Genomic DNA, 25932 nt, shown 5'->3' with positions numbered 1-25932 from the left:
TAGGGACGTATCCACCATTGGCTGTGGGTAGTGTGGGGGACATTTATGGACTCCTGTATTTTGGAGTAGTATTTGGGCTCTAGTAAATCTCTCATTTCCATGTCATATTGACTTAAAGGGACAGTCAGCAAAGAATGACTATTCAAACAATGTGCAGGTACTCAATACATCACGGCGGGGCCAATTATTTATATATACCTTCCCGCCTTTTTGGTTTCGATCTGTCTCTGCCCTTCTCTGGCTGTATGGAACCAGAGCTGTCAATCAAAGAGGAGGAGGGGGTGGAGATTGAGGGGTAACAATTAGGTAGGATGATGTATTTAAATGTTTGGCCCTGCCGTGATACACCGAGTGTCAGCCATTCTGTGCTGACAGTCCCTTTAAAGAGGTAGTCTCATCTGCATAGCCTGTGCTTCTGTTCAACATTTCTAATCATCGATGGTAAATTTGGTCTACGTAGCCTCTACATAGATCGGTTATGGCCAGATATTTAATTAGGTGATCGTTGTACCTCATTGCATTAGCTGTCCATTAGAAGAAAAGATGGCATTTAGCTTTAGTTCAGTTATCCATACCTTTTAGTGTCCAGAAAGCGCTGTTAAATCAATGTGCAAGGGTGTATCCCGCACCTCAGTCCACCATTCCCCTTCCTGAATTAGCGTTACACTGCCCCTCTCTGTATTCAAGGGGTGAAGTGGAATAAAGAGCTCTTGTCCACGACAATGGGGCACCAAGCTCCCTAATTTTCATTTTGATTAAACAGCGGTTTCTTACTAGTAAAGTTAAATATTAAAGAGGTTGTCCCCTTTCAGAAAACCTTTTCCCAAAGACCTCGACTACAACATGCCCGTCCCAGGTCTGATATCAGCTTCCCTAGTTCAATATAAAACATAAGCCACTTCTCAATCGACGATGTCATGAATATACAAAATAAACAACAATTCAAACTTAGCATCCATATCAAATAGGAATGTATAGAAAGTACAGAAGGAGTTTGAATTAATAAATATATGAAAAGTCACAACGGAAATTCCTTTTTAAGAAAAGTGAGTACTAAATTGCAAAATCCAAAATGCTTCTCTGTTAAAAAGGTTTCCACTACTTTAACAATGATGACCTATCCTTAGAACAGGACATAAATGTCTGGTTGGTGGGGGTGCGGATTTAAATAGGGGGGCAGATGTGCAGCAACTGGTCTTGTTTGCGGCCATTATCAGTAGATGGAGAAACTCCATAACTGAGCTCTTCCGGGTGCTGCCAGCTCAGACAACAGCAGCAGGGTGTTGCACTCCCATCGATCAGATGTCAATGTTAAAGTAATGGAGAACCTATTTAAGCAAGACCTTCTGCCAATGGACACCCCATCTACATTTCATCGATATATTCTCTTGGTGTGTGTAAGGTGTTGAGTTCCTGCCGTTGCACAGGGGGAATCTCGAACCATGTTCGCTGCAGTCTCCCATTCTCCTCCAGCCGCAGTGGAACCTGCTCAGCAGAGACGTCGATTCCACTGTCTTGCTCAAGCTGATACTGTGCACTTGGTTACTGCTGCCTTTCCAGGCTCTGCCCTTGTAGCCAGCACTGATCAGTGGTGAGCAGACGTTCCAGGGACTATGACCTGCTTTTCCCCTCCTGTGCATGACCACGGGTCGAACTCTCATTGGAGGTCAGGGGTCACATGCTCAGGTCCTGTAGCGGCTCCTATTGGATCATGAGAAAGGTCTTGGAGAGCTACAGCTATATAAGGTTTGCATGGCCACACGGCCATGCGCTAGTATAAATCAGTTATTGTGTGTGTATAGATGTGTGCCTGTTCTGGTGAAAGCTCCGAATCATACCCATCCCTTGTGTTGATGAATGCTCATGAATGTTGGAGCTGTCTAGCACCAGTTAGTGGCATCCAGCACCAGGCACAATCTATCAATATATCAATATAGCGTCTATCAGCAGCGCTAGCCAGTGCAACACCGTGCGCAACCAGTGCACTTACCTGTCCCTAGCTAGAGCGGTTAGTGGTGTCTGCCAAAGCGGTGCTGCTCACACCCAGTGTGCTAAATCTAGTTTTAGTTTATTCCTGACACCACTGTAGTGGTGTCGAGCGCAAGAGGTCTCGAGGAACCCTTACCCTGAGTCTTAGGGCAGAGCTCTGTTACTCCTTGCTTGCCCTCTCTGTGCGGTCTCGCGGCCCCGTGTATGTCTTCTCTTAATACCGCCATGTAGTCCGTCATTACCGAGCAGCAGGTGTCTTCTCTGCACGGTGGACCCCGGACTGCAAACGCATCTTATATCTCCTCTTATTTATATTTGCTGTGTTCCGAAAGTCCTAACAGTGTGGACGGGTGATGGGGTGTTGTGATTTCAGCAATAATAATGAACTTAACTTTAGATTCACTAATTCTGATTCAGCAATCTGCAAAGCCTGGTACAGACATCCCAATACTGGTCCACACAAGAATATTATCAATGAAATGGCCATACTAGACTACAGTATGTGCTAAGAAAAAGGATTGTCAGGGGAGACAATAAAAAGTTTTTCTTGCCATGCCACATGCAGCAGTGCCAGTGCAAGGAAAAATTTCAATCCCTTTGCAGTGCCTCTGATTTGTAAAAATATATATTCTACAGTGCTGAATTTAAAGTTAAAAGACATCCGCAAATAAATTTTCTAAATCATAAAGATATAAAAGAGCACATATAAAAACAAATAAGATTAATTCTAAATCTCAAAAATACTTGATTTTTTTTATACTAGCTACTAGTGTTGAGCGATACCGTCCGATACTTGAAAGTATCGGTATCGGATAGTATCGGCCGATACCCGAAAAGTATCGGATCTCGCCGATACCGATACCCGATACCAATACAAGTCAATGGGACACCAAGTGTCGGAAGGTATCCTGATGGTTCCCAGGGTCTGAAGGAGAGGAAACTCTCCTTCAGGCCCTGGGATTCATATTACTGTGTAAAATAAAGAATTAAAGGGACACTGTCACCTGAATTTGGAGGGAACAATCTTTAGTATCGCCTTGTGCAGGCATGTACTACGGAGGACAGAGAATGAACTTCAATCCAATATTGCAGCCAGCATGCAGTCGGCGGGTAAGGAAAGGGTGCATCAAACACCCAAAAACCCCGCCCCTAGGTCTAAAGATTGTTCCCTCCAAATTCAGGTGACAGTGTCCCTTTAAAATAAAAAAATATTGATATACTCACCTCTCCGGAGGCCCCTGGACATCACCGCTGGTAACCGGCAGCCTTCTTTGCTTAAAATGAGCGCGTTTAGGGCCTTCCATGACGTCACGGCTTCTGATTGGTCGCGTTCCGCTCATGTGACCGCCACGCGACCAATCAGAAGCCGTGACGTCATGGAAGGTGCTGAACGCACTCATTTTAAGCAAAGCAGGCTTCCGGTTACTACCAGGGCGCGTCAAAGAGTGAGTATATCCCTATTTTTTATTTTAATTCTTTATTTTTTACATGGATATGGATCCCAGGGCCTGAAGGAGAGTTTCCTCTCCTTCAGACCCTGGGAACCATACATTGGGAACTTCCGATTCCCGATACCACAAAAGTATCGGATCTCGGTATCGGAATTCCGATACCGCAAGTATCGGCTGATACCCGATACGTGCGGTATCGGAATGCTCAACACTACTAGCTACAGTTTACAGTTCAATGAATCAAACAAATTGTCATCCATAATCAAAATAAATCTTGTCATCCATAATCAAAATACAATGCTCGAACAAAAAATCCTCCAGGATGGAGTCAGATGCGTTTCCAAAAAAAACAGTTACATTGTCGATGTTCTGTCTCCTAGCTATTTTGTCCTAAATCTGTCCAATCTGGCCACACTTGGCTTCCGATGTTTCTAGGTGTGGCGGAAGCAAATGTGATGTATGCCAATATGCAAATAAGACAAAATTATAATGAAAATGTGTTCCTTTACCATTTGTGATACCCCACATATGGTATATATTATAATTAGCACTTGGGGCAAGCTACAATATATATATTGGCTGGTTGTAAATTTTTGGATGCTTCATCAACCCTGACCAGCAGGGTGACTAAAAAATGCATGATGTCAGGAGAGGACAGCCCCATTCCATTATAGTGCCTGGCTTTATAATGATAAAAAGCAAGTAGATAGTAAATGAAGCAGTATAAACGTAAAAAGTGAGCTCTCCCTAGTGGTATGTTAGCAGCCTTCTAAGGAAATTTGCCTGCTATGTGGCTATTCTTGAAGAGCTTTCTTGTCTCTAGAGACTTTTGGAAAATTTAGTAGAACAGACAATCATGGGGTATATATGGATTGATCCTGCTTTTATGAATGTGTGTAGCCATTTGTATATTTGTACCTTCCTGTATGATGTTGTGAAGTTAGATATAAGGAAGCATTTTGTATAAAGAGGCTGACTAGCACCTTTACATTGATTGTTTATCCTTACTATAGATCATCACATCAATATCTTATCAGCGGAGTTGTGACACCTGACACCCCCCACCGATCAGCTGTTCATAATGTTGATAGCGGCCTGGAGTGCTCAGTTGCAGAGCTGCACAGCTCTTTCAACTGTATAGTGGCCACGGCTGAGTACTACACATCCGACCCCTATTCAAATCAGTCAGAGTCATTTTAGGTCATTCATTTTAGTCAGATGAAGAATTATTTGAATTAGAAAACTTTTACAAAATGCATACTGAGTTTCGATTTGACCAAAATCGAGATTCTAATCTCTAATGCCAATGTATTAAATGAAGGGCAGAAATGATCCCAGTTCATTGCTTCTATCACTGCCTGTCTGATCAATCTTCAGCAGTTTTAGGGTCAAGTTTACCTATTTCATTAATGGAGATAAAGTCCATCTCCACTTTTATCCAGAAGAACTTTCAGCGCGTCTTCGGTGTTAGTAATTCAAAGTGGTTAGTGCACCATTCCTCATAGGTGATTGACAGCGATGGCTTACCTGAGCCTTCACGGTAGACAGTGGTCATTCAAGCTAATCTTACAATCACAAGAGAGGAAAGTGGGGCAAAGAAAACCAGTGGGTGGAATGGTGCAATGAGTTGTTTGCCCACACCAAGAATGCACTGAGCATCCTAATTATCATGTTTGATCAAACTTCAGTTTCTTCAAAATGGAAAAAGCAATTAAAACAATAGACGTTCAATTTTTATAGGAGCTATATATGTACTGAGCAGGAGGGAAAACTGCTGTAAAGACTACAATATACGGAATTAGATGCATGAAGTAGTTGCTAAACAAGTTCTATACAGTTCCATGGCTCTTACACCTTTCCAAAAAAGAGAAGCAGCTAATACATCTACCACTGTACACTTGATTCTGTAGTTCTACCAGAGCTCATTATGGAGCAATATGTGGTTAGCATATGTAATTACATATCATGTGTCACGGGGAGACTAGGTGGGCAAGAGCTAATAACCCGGGCCCCTGCAATTTCCCTCAGACTAGGGAAATCCTGACTGACCCTCTACCTAGAGTTTACACTGATGGTGTTCATGTCTAGGCCTCGACCCTCGCCCTGTCTCCTGTTTCAACCCTAGGTTGATACCACCGCCCACCACCCAGTGAAAAGATCATACATCAATACCCACAGTTAGAACAGACAAGGATAACGGAAAATATACACCACGCCGCAGTCACTCAGGAATACACTATAAATGCACAGGGCAAAATAAATACAAATATAGGAAGGAGTAAATAAGACAAAGGGAAATACACCACCAGCAACGATACTCCAACTACTAGCTCACCACTCCAGACCGAGATAACAACGCACAAGACAGAAGCTATAATCGGCGATGCCCAATGTTCAGGAGAACTATTTAAAGGCAATGGGCATGGCCCAGCTTCCAATCCGAGCATCAGGTAAATTAACCCCGGACCAGCTAGATAAAATCTAGACGACGCCAATGAGCACATAGTGGTCAAAAGCGGAATTATCGCTGTCTGTCGAACGACCTGGTCTGAACAGCGTCCGACATGACATCATGGTTGTGGAGAATTACAATGTACCATATTTCTTTTTATTTTGTATGAAAATACTTTTTTATTATTTTTTTAAATCTTTTTTGTTATATGTTTGTAATTTTTAAAACAAGTTTTATGAGACAAATTATGTTGTTTAACTAGTTATTCAACTGTGCTCACATTTTTATATTAATTATATAATATTTTGCTCCATGGATGGAACATGTAGAAGCGGACATGTGCAGTTTTACTAAGATTGCCTTTATAATCAAATTTAGTAAAGTAGTAAACTTTTCATGTCTCAGTAAAACTATTTTGTGAATGATTAGGTTATAGTGTTTTCAAAAATCAAAGAAGAACTAAAATTTTGCATTCCTAAAACTGTTGTTCCAATGGCAACTGTTCCGGCTCCCCCATGCTACACCAATAAAATAGAAAACTCACTTGTAAATTTATAAACTTTAGGGGAGAGTAAATGGGGACATCACAATGTAAAAAAGATGGTATCATTTTATCATGAAAAAAGTATATACTAAATAAAATGTCATCCTTCAGATCTTTTTTAAAAGTTGTTTGCCATAAATATCGTTATAGTTGAGGATCACTTTAATTACTGCCACAGACTTGAACATTGTGTGTACTGCACAATGGTAGCCAAAAATATTTAGAAGAAAAAAATAGTGCAATTTTAATTTTATTTCTTCTATTATTTAGTGCACATTTTTTTTTATTTTACCATAATAGACCTTTTAGGGAAAATCAATCAGCAACATATTTTATTTGAATCAGAACACATTTTTTCATTATTTCTTCCTAGAAATATAGATTTGATGATCAACCAGAAAACTGTTACCTGTTTTTGCTTTTCTGATTTTTTCTACACTTGAGACGCACAGATTATGTTAAGTTTACACATGTCGATGGGTTATAATTACCTTTGAAACACATCTATGAAAAGCTGCCTTGACTTCAGTGTTTCTCAAGCTGTATAATAAAGGATTCAGAATTTGGATAACGATTGTGTTTAAAATAGATACTGTTTTTGTGTTATGAGGATTATTTTTGCTTGGCTCTTTCAAGTAGACTAAAATCAAGGTCAAGTATAGAATTGTAATGACAATGAGGTGAGAAGAACATGTTGAAAAAGCCTTATGCTTCCCCCGCGAAGATGGTATTCTTGAGATGACCCTGATTATGAAAATATAAGATATACCTGTGAAAACTAAAGAAATAATGACTACACCTCCACCTTCCAGAATTATTAGAGACTCCACCGTAGAAGTATCACTACAGGCCAAGTGCAATAAGGGTACAAGATCACAGAACAGGTGGTCAAGAATACGAGACTTATGAAATGAAAAATGTGATATGATGTTAATAATAGGTGCTGGAACCAGAAGACTTATCAGCCAAGTCAAAGCCATTAAAAAAATGCAGGTCTTTTTGTTTAATACATAATTGTAGTGAAAAGGATTGCAGATTGCCACATAGCGGTCATAGGACATCACTGTTAATGTGAAAAGCTCTGCAGACTGTAAAGTTATAAAAATGTAGCCCTGCACCATACATTGCAAAAGGGATATTCTTCTCATGTTCACAAAAGTGCATAGCAATTTGGGAATGATGAGTGAGGTGAAGGAAATGTCTATAAAGGACAAGTTACATAGGAAGAAATACATAGGCTTGTGTAAATGAGAATCCAGGTAAATGAGGACAATCAAGATTACATTCTCCAAAACACTGAGGATATATGAAAGTATAAAGATGAAAAATAGTGGAATTCTTAGGTTTGGATATTCATAAAATCCCAAAAGGATAAATCCACCATCTTCCGTTGTGTTGACCAGCATTCTTAAGATAGAGTATAGAGGCAGAAAAACAAATTTCACTGTAATACAGAGTATCTTTAACATAAAATAAAGAGCCATGATAAGCAAGACCTGAAAAGTGTCATATAATATAATGTAGAAAGGCATATTAAAACTTACCTCTCCACAATCCAGCTCTGTTGCTCTTTCTGGTAGCTTTCTTCCCTCTCTGTGACTTTGTGCTGCTTCCCTGATTCCTATCTGCAGACTCCTGTTGTCCATTATTGGCCTTATCTGACATTACTCCTTCTTTGCTCCTACCTATTTACACATGAGATCTTCATTGTTGAACTATCTAAAATCCACTATAGCACAGTCCTCTGATCAAATCTAGGAAAATCCTTGTCACTTCTACTCAACCCTGACTGCCACTCTCACGGTATGTGCACACGTCAGGATTTCTTGCAGAACTTTTCCTGACAAAAACTGGACATTCCTGCCAGAAATACGCATGCGTTTTTACTGTGATTTTACTGCATTTTTCACGCATTTTTTATGCATTTTTGGTGCGTTTTTTACACGTTTTTCCCCAAATGCATAGAATAGTGGGAAAAACGCAGAAAATCCACAAAATTAATGAACATGCTGCTTTTTTTACCGCAATGCGTTTTTTTCGCAGAAAAAAATGCATCATGTGCACAAAACATGCAGAATGCATTCTAAATGATAGGATGCATAATGTATGCATTTTAATGAGTTTTTATAGCGTTTTTATCCTTGAAAAAATGCGAAAAATGCAAAAAAAACTGAACTTGTGCACATAGCCTCAAGATGATCCTTGGCTATTCTGACCTACAATTCTGCATTCATCATGTTGCTCTGACGGCTTTACCAAAAGCCAATTTCTTTGGTAAAAGATTATACTTTCATTAGAAGGTTAAAGGAAACCTATCACCAGTTTTTTGGCTTATAAACTATGCCCATCACCTTTAAAATCATGTGAATTGGGATCATAGAACCTCTTTATAACTTCATAAGGGCCCCTGAAAACCTTTTAAAAATGTGTTTTATACATGTCCCGCACTGCATGTAAGTTGCGCGATCTGGTCCAATGGGCGAACCCAGATTGCCATCAGAGCCACCCCAGTCCCTTCAAACGCCGCCTCTTCTATCTGGACGAAAATAAATGACCTCACTTTCATCATCACAGTGCTTGAAAACTCGCGCCTGGGCAATCAAATCAGTGACAATGGCAGGCGCACCTCACTGGTGACGTACAAATGAATCCTGTACTTATGCATTACATGACTTCACGTAGCCGGTCTCTCATTCCACTGAGCAGGAGCGGGACTTTGAGTACCGTGTAAATGACATAGAAACATCATCCACTTCTATTCAGAAAGAAGAGACAGCATTTGAAGGAACCAAGACAACGCTAAGTTCACCCATTAGACCACGTAGTTTACATGCAGTGCAGGATATGAAGAAAGCACTTTTGAAAATGCATGCAATGATACCTATGAGGATATAAAGGGGTTGTAGGAACCCAATTCACATGATTTCAAAGGTGACAAACATGGTTTATTAGCCAAAAAAACTGGTTCCCTTTCAAGGAGAACAATGTGAGGCTCAATCAGATTTTGCATAGTTGTAAATCAGTGCCCTTGTCTTGATTACTTGCCCAACAAACACATACAATCTGCCTTCTTATTATTCACAAAAAATCATAACTCTAATTAAGCATCCACAGTTACCAATTTGCTATTTCTAAAAATTGATAGAGTCAAATGATAAAATAATGATTACGGTAATTAGAAAACTCTCTTCTAAATCTCTGTTTAATTTCCAGCAGCATCATTTCAATGGAGGAACAGGGTCATAAGCTTTATACATCTCTCATGCTTATACTTTGATATCTAAGCCTTGAAATATTAATATTGGAAAAAAAAATTTAGAATGAAAATTCTGAACCAAATAACAACTTACAAATTCTTCAAAATGCTTTCCACATTATTCATTAGAAAATCTGTTTGTAAATAACCATGTGGGAAGTATCAAGTACCCATGCAACAGTGAAGGTGTGAAATGAACTACAGTTATTAGTTTATACATATTTGATACCTGTGGGAATGAAAAATCCTCTGATGCTTTATCAATGTTTACAACTTTAAACTTTTCTTTAACTTTTAGAAAAGTGGCATAACTACCAATATAGAACTTTTTACAGATGGCTGATATCTTGAGATTTTGCTTCCATATCTCTACATAATTTTTATATCTAATTATGTCATCTTTTCTGTCGAATGCATAAGCCCTTCCTGCAGCAAAGTATTCACACGCACTTAAGCACATAAGCATTTGTTTTTTCATCTACTTCTTTCAAGAGCTATATCTATTTTATTTTTCTGTTGACATAGCAATGCGAGGGCTTGTTTTTTTCTATCTGATGTTGTTTAGGATTACTTAATTACTTAATTCATTTACCAATGATATAAAGTACTGAAAACCAGGAAAAAAGAAACTAGTAGCTTGGCCCTCGGAGGATCGAGTTCAAGTCAAATTTCCTGCAATATGTGGTTTATATTAATACATTTTGAGATGCAGTTCACCATTCCCTGAACTGGAATCAAATTTAAAGGAATTTATACTTAAGGCTCCATGTAAACAAGGTAGTCAATAAAAAGTAAACAGATTTTCCAATTCTTCCCATTTCATGGATCTTTACCTCCAAAAATACTTCTTCTCTCCCTTTCTCCCTTCTTTCCTCATTTCCTTCCTTCCATTTTTCCATCCTCTCTTCCTTCTTTCCTTTCTTCCATTTGTCCTTCTTTCCTTCCTTTATTGCTTTTTTCCTTCTTTCCTCCCTTCCTTTCATCCTCCCTTCCTCCTTTCCTTCCTTCCATTTCTCCTTCTTTCCTCAACTCCTTCCCCCTTTCTTCCATTTTTCCCTCCTTCCTTCCTCCCTTCCATTTTTCCAAATAGAGTCCAGAGTAACGCTGCTGTCTCATTATAGTGAATAGATCCCTGAAAGGTTTTCATCTGAATCACATAATTCTGATAATTAAATGGAAAACCAATTGTAAGTGGTCAGAGTAAAGCACAGGATAAATGTGATCCAAAATGCTATGTAAAATGTTCCCAATAAATGCTTCAAATCAATACACATAAAAAGCAGGTACCCACTCAGGTCCATCATTGTCAATGGAAATATAGGGGGCTTGTACACTAGTGGTAGCACAAAGGCTCTGGAAAAGCACTATGACTGCTCACTCCACAAAAGAAATTTAGTGAATTTTGGACTCCCAAATCCAAATGCCCCCTTACCTTCTGTGCCCCACAGTGCGCCAAAACCACATATTAGCTTCAGTATGTGTGGCATTTTTGTAGCAATGAGAACCCACTTAATCTATGGGTGCATATCTATAAAAGCACGAGCTGGGCATAATATATGGGCACTACAATGGCAAATTTGCAATTTTCACTTAGAAACATCCACATCCGCTTGCTCCTGGAAAACACCCAGTGAGTTAAAATCATTACTACACCAGTAGATAAATTCCCAGAAGGGTGTAACTTTCCAAAATGGGGTCACTTGAGAGGGACTTCTGCTCATCCACTGCCGCTTGCATCTGGAAAACACCACAGAGTCAAAATCATCACTACACCTGTAGATAAAATCACAGAAGGGTGCAATTTCCAAAATGGGGTCACTTGAGGGGGACTTCTGCTCTTCTGACACTTAAGGGCTCTGTGTATGGTGTATGGTGTATGGTGTGATAATTTGCTCTCCAAGAGTCAAATAGAGCTCCATTCCTCCTGAATCTCATTGTGTGCCTAAGCTGTACTGTACAGCCTCATATGTAAAAAATGTGAAAATGTGTGACAACATTTGGTACAATTCTTACCCATTTCACCATGTGAAAATGTAAAATTTGAGGCTAAAACAACATTTTTGTGGTAAAAATGTAATTAATTTTTCTACACTGATCAATGGTGTACCATTTAATGACACACCCCTCATGTTAATATAATCACTGCACCCTTAGAGTAATTCATGGAGAGGTGCAGGTTGTAAAACAGCATCATTTAAGACAGGATTCTGCTTTTCTGGCATCTTGGGGGCTCTTCCAGTGGGTCATGGCACCCACAAACCATTACAGCAAATCTGCACTATAATATGGCGCTCCTTTCCTTTTGAGCTTTCCACTGTGTCTGAAAAGTATTTCTCGATTACTTGTAGGGTATTGGCGCACTCAGTAGAAATTTCACAACAAATTATGAGGTCAATTTTTTCCTATTAGCCCTTATAAAAATTAAAGTTTGGGGCCAAAATTGCATTTTAGTGGTAAAAATTTAATTATACATGATACTGACACCTCTTTTCACTACTGCTGAGGAATTAGTCCAACTTCATTTACTAGCGCTAACACTGCATGGGAAGGAGACAACACAGGGGAAGGAGACTGATATGGCTCAGCTGCTAAACTCTAGCAGGCAATGGAAGGTGACACCTCTCCTAACTGCTGCTGATGTGTTAAATTGGTACAGTTCGCTGAATTCGGATGTCACAGGTTTACTGCATCAGAGAGGAGCCAAAAGACTCTACTGTCTGATTTCTTCTACTTCTGCATTGATTAGAAGCACTGCACCCTCATATTAAACAGTGCAGATTTTTTCTAGCAGTGCGTGGGTTATTTTGTTCAGTTGAGAGCTCCTGTAATCTTACCTGCTTTGATTCTCTCAGCTGTTCAGTATTGGCCACTCCCCACTTCTATATATACTGGCCTATTGCAAGCAGGCATTGTCAGAGTTAGCTTCAAACTACAAGGTGCGTGAACTGGAGTAGTTTTGTTGTTTAAGGATGCATTTGATGTATTTATTATCTAAAGACTGTTGCTTTGTTTGGTTCTGGCAAATCCCCTTCTCATTTTTTTCCTTCCTTCACTCCCCAATATTCCACTGTGTTTGTGTGATTGTTTTTTCCTTTATTCCTCCACGTATTCCCTTGTTAGTCTGGATGGTGTATTTTTATACTCTACTACTCCCCTCCTCCCTGGTTTGGGGGACGGAATAGACTGAGGGTGCATTCAGGAGCTCAGCAAAGTATGTGTTCCTGGAGTCTTCATCATTAAAAGTAATCCAGGGAGCATGGATACATAGAGTGCCCACTACAGCTAGGGAAAGGATAGGAGCCACTGGCCCTGGAATATCCAACAACAGAGTTGTGACATTGGCATTGTTGGGAGCTATGCCCGAGGATACAGAAGCTCTATCCTCCCTTTTTAACAAATGGCAAGATGAATTGATGACATCTTGTTACTCGTGTGCTGTGTAATAGCAAAAAAAGCTGGGGCGCTTTTTTCCATTAATCGTCTCTGTCTTGTGACCTGAACATTCCCTTCAGCCCTTCTCCTATCAGATTGCAGCTTTCCTGCAGTGAAGAGGAGACCTTATGCTGATGTACTTAATACTGTACCCCCATAACAGTGATTACCCCGGTCACTGGCAGACACAGACAGAAGAGGTCTCCTGTGTAAGAACAGTATATTATTATGCACAATTCCATCTGCTTTGGATGTGGGAATGGACCTCGCCACCTATTGGATCACTGTGCGGGCTTCACAGGTGTCACAAATGTCCCACACTCTGCTGGGACCTGTAGTGCATCTGGGATTAAAAGATCTCAGCGATTAGATGAACACAGGTCCTCTTTGAAATCTACACTGCTATTCATGAGTTACACAGGTTTATGGTTTCTTGTGCTATGGAAGGGGTTCCTTGTAACTGTGCTGAGTTTTTCTATTGGCTCTTGTGTCATCTACTGCTTGCTGGAACAACTTCCATTTCATTATATAAACCTGGTCCTGATGGTTTCAATCGCCAGCTTTATAATTACTATTCTGTTCCAATCCTGATTACTCTGGAGAAAGGTGTTCTGGGAGAAACTATTGATGCCACTTTGAAGTTGTGGCTTTCCATCTGTTTGTGTGTTTTGTTTTTTCCACTGTGTCTCTTTCTGTGTTATCTTTACCATAGTATTGAAGCTAATGTATTACCGTCCTTCACACTAGCCAGGGCAAGGTGTACAGTCAGCCTTAGCTTATGCACGTGATGACGCATGGGGGAGAAGGACCTGTATAGGGCAATAGGGAGTGCAGATAAGGTGATTGTTGAGGAGTTGTCATCTTTCCCCTCTCCCTATCATCAAGGTTCCCTTTACAAGCTCCTCACCCACTCCCATTGCATCACACACTGAGCATCTTCTTCCCCTGGCATGACAACAGGTTGCACCAATGACATGTCCACACCTAACCCTGACATTCTCAGAGAAAAGAGAGCCACAGTGCTAGCAAAACAATAGTGGATCAATAGCTACCATGAATTCTAGTCAACAATGCAACATTGTTTCTATCTGTAATATTCTCTATGAATATCACTCACAATTGCCCCTCTCCAATGTCTCCATGCCTGCCAATCGCAGCCCAGTATGGTGGACATAGCATCACCATCTGGGCAATGAATCATATCACTCTGAAATTTAGATGGAAACTCGAAAGTAAGTGCTTAGGGTAGAGCGCTGGATAAATGTGATCCCAAATGTTATGTAAAAAATTCCCAATAAAAGCTTCAATTCAATCCACAAAAAGAGCAAGTCCCCACTCAGGTCCATCACCTGTCAATAGAAATATAGAGGGCTTCAATGTTGCTGATAGTACAAAGGCTCTGAAAGTAATGGCTCCTCATACCCAAAAAGAAATCCATCAAATTCTGCAATCCCAAATCCAAATGCCCCCCTCTGCTCTAAGCCTATTGTGTCTATACCACATTTAGAGTTCAACTATGACTGCCCACCTAATTTATGGGTGTGTTTCTACCAAAGCATGAGCTGGCCACCACAATATACTGGTCACTACAATGTACTGGTGACTGCAAAGTACTAGTCATGACAATGGCAGTTTCCAATTCACTCAGTAACATCTACTGCTGCTTATTTCTGGAAAACAGCCATGGAGTCAAAACTGTCACTATACCTGTAGATAAATTCCTGAAGGGGTATAATTTCCAAAATGTGGTCAGTTGAGGGAGATTCTGCTCTTCTAGCACTTAGGGGCTCTGTTTATAGAGTCTGCAAGCTATTCCATAAAAATCTGAACTCCATGAGGCAAATAGCGCTACGTCCCTCCCAAGTTTCTCCAAATGGCTAAGCAGTACTGTACAGACACATATGGGGTATTTGTATATTCAGAAGAAATTGTGGGACACATTTTGGTGCCATTTTTGCCCATTACTCCTTGTAAAAATGTAAAATCTGAAACTAATACTTTTTTTTAACACAGCCCAAGTTTATAAAATTCTATGGCACACCTGTGATGTCAATATGATCTCTGCAATCCTACATAAATTAATCAAGAGGTGTAATTTGTAAAATGGGGTAATTTATGAGGAGTTATGACTGTTCTGGCATCTCATGGGATCTCCCAGGATGTCATTGCACCCGCAAATCATAACAGTAAAATGTGCATTATAATATGGTGCTCCTTCACTTTTGAGTAGGGTTGAGCGACCTTTACTTTTATAAGATCGGGTCGGGTTTCACGAAACCCGACTTTTTCAAAAGTCGGGTCGAGTGAAATCGGCCGATCCTATAAAAAAGTCGGGGTCGGGGTCGGCCGAAACTCGAAACCCAATGCAGTGCATTGGGTTTCCAATGGTTCCCAGGGTCTGAAGGAGCGGAAACTCTCCTTCAGGCCCTGGGATCCATATTTAAGTGTAAAATAAAGAATTAAAATAAAAAATATCGCTATACTTACCCTCTGACGGGCCCTGGTACTAACCGGGAACCTTCCTTCCTTAGAATCAGCCTTCCAGGAACTTGCGGTGACGTCACGGTGACGTCGCGGCTTGTGATTGGTCGCGCGGCCGCCCATGTGACCGCTGCGCGACCAATCACAAGCCGCGACGTCACCGTGACATCACCGAAGGTCCTGGAAGGGCTGATTCTTAGGAAGGAAGGCTGCCGGAAAGAAGCAGGGCGTGTCCGAGGGTGAGTATATACCTAATAGGAATATACTCACCCTCGGCTTTGTTCCGGCAGCCTTCCTTCCTAAGAATCAGCCCTTCCAGGACCTACGGTGACGTCACGGTGACGTCGCGGCTTGTGATTGGTCGCGCGAGTGGTCACATGGGCGGCCGCGCGACCAATCACAAGCCGCGACGTCACCGCGACGTCACCGAAGGTCCTGGAAGGGCTGATTCTTAGGAAGGAAGGCTGCTGGAAAGAAGCAGGGCGTGTCCGAGGGTGAGTATATACCTAATAGGAATATACTCACCCTCGGCTAAGTTCCGGCAGCCTTCCTTCCTAAGAATCAGCCCTTCCAGGACCTACGGTGACGTCACGGTGACGTTGCGGCTTGTGATTGGTCGCGCAGAGGTCACATGGGCGGCCGCGCGACCAATCACAAGCCGCGACGTCACCGCGACGTCACCGCAAGGTCCTGGAAGGCTGATTCTAAGGAAGGAAGGTTCCCGGTTAGTACCAGGGCCCGTCAGAGGGTAAGTATAGCGATATTTTTTATTTTAATTCTTTATTTTACACTTAAATCTGAATTCCGATACCAATTCCCGATATCTTAAACATATCGGGAATCGGTATCGGAATTCCGATTCCAGATTCAGAAGATCGCCGACTTCATGGCCTACCCCACACAGGGGTCGGGTCGGGTTTCATGAAACCCGACTTTGCCAAAAGTCGGCGACTTCTGAAAATTGCCGACCCGTTTTGCTCAACCCTACTTTTGAGCTTTGCATTGTGCTTGAAAAGTATTTTCCATTTACATGTAGAGCATTGGCGCAATCAGGAGAAATTTTTACAACAAACTAAGGGCCTTTTCTTAGTATTAGCCCTGAAAAAATTGAAAACTAGGGCATACAACTACATTTTAGCTGCAAAAATGTAATTATTGTTTCTTCACCACTCTACAGTTGTGCTCAAAAGTTTACGTACCGTGGCGGAATCATTGCTTTCTTGGCCTTTTTTCAGAGAATATGAATGATAACACCAAAACGTTTTCTCCACTCATGGTTAGTGGTTTGGTGAAGCCATTTATTGTCAGACTACTGTGTTTTCTTTTTTTAAATCATAATGACAACCCAAAACATCCAAATAAACCTGATCAAAAGTTAACATGCCCCATTTCTTATTGTCAGGGCTGGTGGAATGCAAATAATATTAAGGAAGTTATAAGGTGCGTTCGCAGCCCGGGGTCCACTGTGCGGAGATGACACATGCTGCGGACGGTATATGGTGGTGTAATGTGAACACTCACGGGTTAGCTTCACCCGGTATGTAAGGAGGCAAACCCTGTTGTGTCACAGGGCTGCAATACCGCAGAGTGAACACTATTATTAGGTCACAGGACTCTGCCCCAAGGACACGGGGTTAGAGTCCCTCTAGACCACTAGCGCTCGGTGCCACAACTGCGGTGCCAGGGAGAACCTAAATATAAAGATTTACCGCACAAAGTGCATACAGTGCTGTTCTGTGAGCCACAACTAGCCACCCTAACTAGGGCCAGGAAGTTGTGCACGGCGCCGCACTGGTTGGTGGTCGCTGCTAATTTGATGCAGTATCTCGTACTATTGTGCTGGATCTGGCACTAGTCATCTCCAAACACCCAAACCACATACAACAACGCTAGGAAGGGAATTGTTTATGAGCTTTCACCAGAACAATCATACATCCACACACACACAAGTTCAGTTTTATACTAGCGCATGGCTGAGCTAGCCTTTTATAGATGTAGCCTTCCGAGACCTTCCTAGTGGTCCAATCGGGGCTGCTACAGGACCTGAGCATGTGACCTCTGACCTCCAATGAGAGGCCGTCCCATGGGCATGCTCAGTACATGAAATGCAGGACTTAGTCCCTGGAAATTCTGCTAGCCGCTGATCAATGCTGGTTACTAGAGTTGAGCGACTTTTACTTGTTTAGGATCGAATCGGGTTTAGCGAAACCCGACTTTGTCAAAAGTCGGGTCAGGTGAAATCAGCCGATTATTGCAAAAAAGTCGGGGGCCGACCGAAACACGAAACCCAATGCAAGTCAATGGGGAATCATGGGCAGTGAGTGGAGGACAGGAAAACACCTACAGTTCCCATTTTAATGCCAAAAACATCAATTCTTGTTACTTAAGCTTGTCAATCTTAATTTACCCTATAATAATAGTTAGGCATTGAAAATTGGGGGTCATTTGGCTAAAGTTGTGGGGGGTAGGGCTGGCTCAAGATTTTCGTGGGCCCAGGAAACGTGGACTACGTCACAGCGGTGGAGCAGGGAGAGGTAAGTATTTCAACTTTGCAAGTGCTGTGATCCTGAGCAAGCAGGGGGGCCCACTTGTTCGCATTGGCACTGGCACAGGGCCCCTCAAAGTACAGCGGTGTGCTTGACGGCGGTGGCGCCTCCCACCGGCAGAGACACTTTTGCGTACTATGAGGGGCCCTGTGCCAGTGACGTCGCTAACGAGTATGCCCCCCACCTGATAAAGGAACCTGCACTTTCATCTGCACCTTCCTGTTTGTCCCCGCGTAAGGTGGTATAGTATGCGGGAAGGGGAACTTGACTTTCAGCAGGGTCAGATTCTGGCTGTGTAGAGTGCAAGGGGAATGTAGTGGTCTGGGTCAATGTACCAGCAGACTCATCTAGCAGTGGCTGGGCAATGGGCAGGATGAGGAGGAAACACAGATATAGGCCCAAATAATAAAGTGGGCTAAATGCAGTTCAAAATTGGTAACAGGACTAACCAGGTGGCATTGCTTTGTTCAGCGGAGGACAACTGTAAGGAGTGGCTGACACAGTGAGTAGGCCCAAATAAGTAAGTAGGCTAAATGCAGTTCAAAATTGGTAACAGGACTAACCAGGTGGCATTGCTTTGTTCAGCGGAGGACAACTGTAAGGAGTGGCTGACACAGTGAGTAGGCCCAAATAAGTAAGTAGGCTAAATGCAGTTCAAAATTGGTAATAGGAGTAAACAGGCGGCATAGCTTTGTTCAGTGAAGGACAGCTGTAATGAGTGGCACAGACACAATTTGTAGGCCCACATTAAAAAAGTAGGCTCCAAGCAGTTCAAAATTGCTAACAGGAGTAAACTGGCAGCATTGGTTTGTTCAGTGGAGGTCAACTGTAAGGAGTGGTGCAGACAGACTTAGTAGGCCTAAAATAAAATAAAAAGTAGGCTAAATGCAGTTCAAAACTGGTAACAGGAGTACACAGGAGGCATAGCTTTGTTCAGTGGAGGACAACTGTAAGGAGTGGCGCAGACAGACTTAGTAGGCCTAAAATAAAAAAGTAGGCTAAATGCAGTTCAAAACTGGTAACAGGAGTACACAGGCGGCATAGCTTTGTTTAGTGGAGGACAACTGTAAGGAGTGGCGAAGACAGACTTAGTAGGCCTAAAATAAAAAAAGTAGGCTAAATGCAATTCAAAACTGGTAACAGGAGTAAACTGGCGGCATTGGTTTGTTCAGTGGAGGTCAACTGTAAGGAGTGGGGCAGACAGACTTAGTAGACCTAAAATAAAAAAGTAGGCTAAATGCAATTCAAAACAGGTAACAGGAGTACACAAGCGGCATAGCTTTGTTCAGTGGAGGACAACTGTAAGGAGTGTCTGACACAGTTACTAGGCCAAAATAATAAAGTGAGGTAAATGTCTGTCAAAAAAATGTTCATAAATAAACAGGTGGCATAGCTAGGTACAGGGGTGGGCTCCTCTGCTGAGTAGCAGACAGTGGTAGTTGGCGCAAAGTATTAACTGGTCTAAATGGAGGCCAGGGCCCCAGTATATTTTTACTATCATCTATCATTTCAACAAATTAGTATTGGCAGTGCCATTTAAGGATTTAACAGCACAGACTACACAGTGGTGGAGCAGGGAGAGGTAAGTATTGCAAGTGGTAGAGCACTGTTCGGCATGGGGGGGACACTCTCTCATATGCGGCGGTACTGGCACAGGGCCCCTCATGTTACGATGGTGTGTCTGACATTGGTTGTGCACCACCACCGTCAGAGACACTTCATTGTACTATGAGGGACCCTGTGCCAGTGCTGTCGCCCAAGAGTGGGCACACCCACCTGTCATTTTAATGAAGGTTAGATCATCAACATTTTGGGTAGCCAGACGAGTCCTTTTTTCGGTCAGTATTGAACCAGCAGCACTGAAGACTCTTTCTGATAGCACACTAGCAGCAGGGCAAGCGAGCTCCTGTAATGCATATTCTGCCAATTCATCCAAGGTGTCTATTTTAGATGCCCAGTAATCAAAGGGGAATGACGTGTGAGGGAGAACATCAATAAGGGAGGAAAAATAGTTCGTAACCATACTAGAGAAATGTTGTCTCCTGTCACTTTGAATTGATGCAGCAGTACCTGTCGTGTCTGCAGTCATTGCGAAATCTCTCCACAACCTCGTCATAAAACCCCTCTGTCCAACGCCACTTCTGATTTGTGCACCTCTAACACCTCTGCCATGTTGCCCCCTGCAGCTCGTGTGAGAACCATCACCGCCACTGTGTGCTGGGAATATTAATACACAGAACCACAAGAAATAATAAACTATGGCTCAAGGAATGCTAAAACATACCAATTTTATTCACAAAAAATACATATAAAATAATACCACCTAAATACCTCAAAGAACAACTATGAATAACCAGGACTAGGCACTCTAAACAATCAAAGCTAAACCGCACACTTGATGATCCAGGATTGTAGTTGTCATTCAAGTGCACCTTTAATACAATACAATATATGATTTGGGTCACATATATAATATTGAATGGTGTCCTTGCAACCTTTCTTTACACTTAGGCTTTCTATGCCAGTGTTTACATATGATGTTGTATTGGAGGTGCACTTGATTGACAACTACAATCCTGGGTCATCAAGTGTGCGGTTTAGCTTCGATTGTTTAGAGTGCCTAGTCCTGGTTATTCATAGTTGTTCTTTGAGGTATTTAGGTGGTATTATTTTATATGTATTTTTTGTGAATAAAATTGGTATGTTTTAGCATTCCTTGAGCCATAGTTTATTATTTCTTGTGGTTCTGTGTATTAATGTAGTTTCACGGAATGGGACCAAGCTAGTTTTAGCTTAAGGTTCAATTGGATTAATATGTACACATGTGTGCTGGGAATGCCTGAACCAAACGGTCTACAAGAGTTGCTTGTTTGGTAGCCAATATTTGCTCAAGGTTCTCATGTGGCATGATATTTTGCAATTTCCCTTTATAGCATGGATCCAGGAGGCAGGCCAACCAGTAATCGTCATCGGTCATCATTTTGATAATGCGGGGGTCCCTTTTTAGGATACGCAAGGCATAATCAGCCATGTGGGCCAATGTTCCAGGTGTCAATTCACTGCTTGCGCTGGGTTGAGGAGCACTTTCTGGCAAATCAACATCACTTGTCTCCCGCAAAAACCCTGTACCTGATCTTGCAACGCCACCAGTACTATTGCCCCCTAAGAAGCTTCCTCCTCCCATAAATATTCATCCCCATCATCCTCCTCCTCCTCCTCTTCATCCGCCACCTCATCCAGCAGAGTTCCCTCAGCAGACAATGGCTGACTGTAATCAAGGCTTCCCTCCTCCTCGGCTGCAGACGCCTGCTCCTTAATGTGCATCAAACTTTGCATCAGCAGACGCATTAGTGGCATGTTCATGCTTATGATGGCGTCGTCTGCACTTACCAGCCGTGTGCATTCCTCAAAACACTGAAGGACTTGACATAGGTCTTGTAGCTTCGACCACTGCACACCTGACAACTCCATGTCTGCCATTCAACTGCCTGCCCATGTATGTGTATCCTCCCACAAATACATTACAGCACGCCTCTGTTCGCACAGCCTCTGAAGCATGTGCAGTGTGGAGTTCCACCTTGTTGCAACGTCGATTATTAGGCAGTGCTGGGGAAGCTTCAATGATCGCTGATGGTTCTGCATACGGCTGGAGTGTACGGGCAACCGGCGGATGTGCGAGCAAAGTCTTTGCACCTTCAGGAGCAGGGCTGGTAACCCCGGATAACTTTTCAGGAAGCACTGCACCACCAGGTTCAAGGTGTGAGCCAGGCAAGGTATGTGTTTCAGTTCTGAAAGGGCTATGGCAGCCATAAAATTCCTTCCGTTATCACTGACTACCTTGCCAGCCTCAAGATGTACACTACCCAGCCATGACTGAGTTTCTTGCTGCAAGTACTCGGCCAGTACTTCTGCGGTGTGTCTGTTGTCACCCAAACACTTAATTTCCAACACAGCCTGCTGACGCTTACCATTAGCTGTTCCTTAATGGGACACCTCGTGTGCAACATTGTCAGCTGCGGATGGAGTGGTCGTGCGACTGCGCTCTGTGGATGAGCTTTCACTTCTGCTGGAGGAGGAGGAGGAGGGGTGGCGAACGCCTACAGCCAACTGTTTCCTTGACCGTGAGCTAGGCAGAACTGTCCCACTATGGCTGTCCCCTGTGGACCCTGCATCCACCACATTAACCTAGTGTGCTGTGGTGGACACGTAACATCCCTGGCCATGCCTACTGGTCTATGCATCTGTTGTGAGGTGCACCTTTCTACTGACTGATTGCCTGAGTGCATTGGCAATGCGGTCTTTGACATGCAGGTGGAGGGCTGGGATGGCTTTTCTCGCAAAGAAGTGGCAACTGGGTAGGACATAGTGTGGTACTGTGTAGGCCATCAGGGCTTTGAAAGCTTCGCTTTCAACCAACCGGTAGGGCATCATCTCTAACGAGATTAGTCTAGGAATGTGGGTGTTCAAACCCTGTGTACGCGGATGTGAGGATGAGTACTTCCTTTTCCTAGCGAGAGTCTCTTGTAGGGTGAGCTGGACTGGAGAGCTGCATGTGGTGGAACTAGCGGGGGTGGTGGTGGACATGGCAGATTGAGAGAGGGTTGGTGATGGTATTCATGATGTTGGCCTACATACAGTGTTTCCTACCAAGAACCTGGTGATTCCCTGACTGCTTTGGCCTTGCGATGATACCTCCGAATTTGCTGCAGGTGGTGTGCTAAACGGTGGGCTTACAGTGAGGAAAGCAATGTAGCGTTGCTGACTACCTTCGTTCTGAGCGGGTGCACCAATGGTACGGGACATTTGGTAGTTAGTCCAGGCTTGCAAGTGCATGCTGGTTAAATGTCTACACATGCACGTTGTATTTAAATTTTTGACATTCTGCCCTCTGCTAAGGTCTTTGAGCATTTCTTACAGATAACTTTGCACTGTTCATTCGGATCTTGGTTAAAAAATTGCCACACTGCACTCTTCCTACTATCGAATACCTTTTCAGGCATTGCACGCTGTGCTACTTTCACCGGATGGCCACGCTGTCCTAAAACTGTTTTTTACACACATTTTTGGCCTGATACGGGCCTGCCAGATGAAAGCTGTTGCGATGTTGATGCCTGCTGCGGCTCATCCTCCTCCGCTACTGAGCTACTGCCAGCGGCACCCTGTTCCCCCAATGGCTGCCAATCTGGGTCAACAACTGGGTCATCTATCACCTCCTCTTCAATGTCCTGTGCACCTTCCTCTGTGTCACCGTGTAAGGTGCTATAATGTTTGGGACGGGGCACCATAGTCTCATCAGGGTCAGGTTCTGGCTCAGTACACTGCGAGGGCAATGTTGTGATCTGAGTCAATGGACCTGCATAATAATCTAGCTGTGGCTGTGCATCTGTGCACTCCATGTCCGATTCATCTTGTAAAGGGCTGTGAACTATTTCCCTTTCTAACCCTGGCACGGTATGTGTAAAGAGCTCCATGGAGTAATCTGTAGTGTCGCTTGCCGCATCCTTCACTTTTGCTTTGGGTGAAGGACACAAGGAAGCGACTTGTTCCTGACCGTGAGCATCCACTGACGACATGCTGCTTTTAAATTTGGAACTTTCAGAAGAGGAGGCGAAAGAGCTAGAGGCTGAGTCAGCAAGGAAGGCCAAAACTTTTTCCTGCTGCTCCGGCTTTAAAAGCGGTTTTCCTACTCCCAGAAAAGGGAACCTTCGAGGCCTTGTGTAGCCAGACGATGACGCTGGCTCAACAACTCAAGCCTTAGGTGCTATTTTGCTTTACCCACTACCACCAGATGCTCCACCTCCACCACCACCACCACCATCATTAACAACTGGCAATGACCGCTCATGGCCTCTTCCACCAGACTTCCTCATTCTTGGGAAAATGTAACCAAACTAACAACCGTTATATGGTACTGTAAAACAAGGTAGAAGGTGTATGTAAACTTGTTGAGAATTTAAATCTCCTTTTTATGTGTGGGAGACTACTGCAAAAATCAGGCCCACTGTATTACACTACACAGTGTACGTGGCAGAAAGGGGCTGGCAGATATATGACAAAGAGAACTGACGCAGATGCACTTAGCGGCAATTTAAATCTCCCTTATTATGTGTGGGAGACTACTGCAAAAAACAGGCCCACTGTATTACACTACACAGTGTACGTGGCAGAGAGGGGCTGGCAGATATGCGACAAACAGAACTGATGCAGATGCACTTAGCGGCAATTTAAATCTCCCTTTTTATGTGTGGGAGACTACTGCAAAAATCAGGCCCACTGTATTACACTACACAGTGTATGTGGCAGAAAGGGGCTGGCAGATATACGACAAACAGAACTGACGCAGATGCACTTAGCGGCAATTTAAATCTCCTTTTTATTTGTGGGAGACTACTGCAAAAAAAATAAGACCCACTGTATTACACTACACTGTGTATGTGGCAGAAAGGGGCTGGCAGATATACGACAAACAGAACTCACGCAGATGCACTTAGCGGCAATTTAAATCTCCCTTTTTATGTGTGGGAGACTACTTCAAAAATCAGGCCCACTGTATTACACTACACAGTGTACGTGGCAGAAAGGGGCATGCAGATATATGACAAACAGAAGTGACACAGATGCACTTAGCGACAATTTAAATCTCCCTTTTTATGTGTGGGAGACTACTGCAAAAATCAGGCCCACTGTATTACACAACACAGTGTATGTGGCAGAAAGGGGCTGGCAGATATGCGACAAACAGAACTGACGCAGATGCACTTAGCGGCAATTTAAATCTCCTTTTTATGTGTGGGAGACTACTGCAAAAAACAGGCCCACTGTATTACACTACACAGTGTACGTGGCAGAGAGGGGCTGGCAGATATACGACAAACAGAACTGACGCAGATGCACTTAGCGGCAATTTAAATCTCCCTTTTTATGTGTGGGAGACTACTGCAAAAATCAGGCCCACTGTATTACACTACACAGTGTACGTGGCAGAGAGGGGCTGTCAGATATACGACAAACAGAACTGACGCAGATGCACTTAGCGGCAATTTAAATCTCCCTTTTTATGTGTGGGAGACTACTGCAAAAATCAGGCCAACTGTATTACACTACACAGTGTACGTGGCAGAGAGGGGCTGGCAGATATACGACAAACAGAACTGACGCAGATGCACTTAGCGGCAATTTAAATCTCCCTTTTTATGTGTGGGAGACTACTTCAAAAATCAGGCCCACTGTATTACACTACACAGTGTACGTGGCAGAAAGGGGCTGGCAGATATATGACAAACAGAAGTGACACAGATGCACTTAGCGACAATTTTAATCTCCCTTTTTATGTGTGGGAGACTACTGCAAAAATCAGGCCCACTGTATTACACAACACAGTGTATGTGGCAGAAAGGGGCTGGCAGATATGCGACAAACAGAACTGACGCAGATGCACTTAGCGGCAATTTAAATCTCCTTTTTATGTGTGGGAGACTACTGCAAAAAACAGGCCCACTGTATTACACTACACAGTGTACGTGGCAGAGAGGGGCTGGCAGATATACGACAAACAGAACTGACGCAGATGCACTTAGCGGCAATTTAAATCTCCCTTTTTATGTGTGGGAGACTACTGCAAAAATCAGGCCCACTGTAATACACTACACAGTGTACGTGGCAGAGAGGGGCTGTCAGATATACGACAAACAGAACTGACGCAGATGCACTTAGCGGCAATTTAAATCTCCCTTTTTATGTGTGGGAGACTACTGCAAAAATCAGGCCAACTGTATTACACT

This window comes from Ranitomeya variabilis, chromosome 4 (genome assembly GCF_051348905.1).
Source record: "Ranitomeya variabilis isolate aRanVar5 chromosome 4, aRanVar5.hap1, whole genome shotgun sequence".
In the NCBI taxonomy this organism is placed as follows: Eukaryota; Metazoa; Chordata; class Amphibia; order Anura; family Dendrobatidae; genus Ranitomeya; species Ranitomeya variabilis.
This window is presented reverse-complemented; position numbering follows the sequence as displayed.